Below are 1,662 nucleotides of genomic sequence, written 5' to 3'. Positions count from 1 at the left end.
TCGAGCTCGGTACCCCCCTGTTGCAATCCCGTGCCCTCCATTATCATGATGCTGTCGAAGATCGCAAAATTTGCTGTGAGACGACTCAGTAATTCATTTTTCAGCATGCGCGTCGATATTCAGCGCGCTTAACTACAGTATTCGCGTTAGAGCGCATTTACTTTAGAAAATTCATCGTCCTAAAAGATTCACCGTGTCGAAGTATGTGGATGCCCTGCAGTAGCAAATTGACGTCATCTGGAGTGATGATGGTAGTCAAAAGAAGTTGGTTAGAGAGATTCGTAGATCGTATGGTGATAATTGGCAGTTTTGGATTTTCTGAACTTTTCTATCGGTAGAGCGCATTTTTTGGATTGTTCAGAATGGCTAAACATCAAAAAAAAAATCTAAAAATCAATACGACTAATCATTGGGAAGCTTTAGTTCATACTTTAAAAAATCACCCATAATTTCATCAGGTTCCCCCCACCCTCTTTATTTCAATTTGTGTCCCAATAGCTCTCCCGATTCTCCTCATTCCATTCATTTTGGTGTATTTTTCATTATTATATCATTATTTTTCTCTCTCTTTTTCATTATTATTATTACCATTATCCTTCTCGATCAACACATTTTCTATTTTATTTTTTGTCCGATTTCTTTCTTCTTCTTTTTCTATCAAATAAAATTAAATAATTTAGTTCAACCATTGTTTATTGTTTTAAGTTTAGGTATATACAATGAAAGTTAGACCCGTTTCTTCTGGATTCGGTTGTCAGTTTTAAAGAAGTTTGCAAATCTTCTTTGGCTTTGGCGCAGCCAGACGTTCTGGCCACTTGAACAAGAATCGAAATTACGGTTTTAATAATGCTAAACTGTGTTTCAGGCTCTTAAAGTCATGGAACACGTTGATATGCTTAAATCTTCCAAATAGTAAAAAAAACGGTTTCATTTTAAGTCTTTTTTTTTCAATTTCCAAATTCATTTTTCGGTGTTTTTTTCGGTTGCGAAAATACCGGTTTCGAAATGTCGCAGTTTCGAAGTGTCGCGGAGCCAAAAAATTGAAAAATAGCATACTTGCTAAATCTCGCCCGTGTCAGCCCTGGCCCAGCCCGCCGGCCCGGGTTCCAAAAATTCAAAAATTTTCAGATAATTTTTGATACATTTTTGTCAAAATAATCATTTTAAAGTACGAAATTTATCCCATGACCCTTCTTAAACCTGAAAACAAAGAACTTTTGATAAAATGTTCTCAAAAATCCAGTTTTCTCTCAAAAAATGGCTCTTCAAAATTTTTGCCTCGAAAACCCGGGCCAGCCGGGCCAGAAAAATAGCCATGTATGAAAAATAGCCATGATTATACTCATTTGAAAGCTTATAAGAAGACGAGAAAGACTCAAAATTGTCGACTTTTTAGATTTTCGTTTTCAAAGACAAAAACAAATTATTAAAATATTCAAATTCTTTGAATCAAAAATTAAAGAGTTTTAACAATTGATACTTCACTTTGCTTGGAAAATTTAGGAAACTTTGGAAAACTTTGGAAAATTTAGGGAGAACAGCAACATACCGTAAAACCTCTAATAGAACGACACCCGGATCGTCCACTTTGAGCCTATATATCTCATTTTCTGTGAAAGATATCAAAAAGTGGCTAACTAGTAAAATGTTGCTGATATCCTG

The sequence above is a fragment of the Caenorhabditis briggsae genome, assembly GCF_000004555.2.
Source record: "Caenorhabditis briggsae complete genome, chrV, whole genome shotgun sequence".
Lineage (NCBI taxonomy): Eukaryota > Metazoa > Nematoda > Chromadorea > Rhabditida > Rhabditidae > Caenorhabditis > Caenorhabditis briggsae.
The sequence above is the reverse complement of the archived record's forward strand: the minus strand, read 5'-3'. Positions refer to the sequence as shown.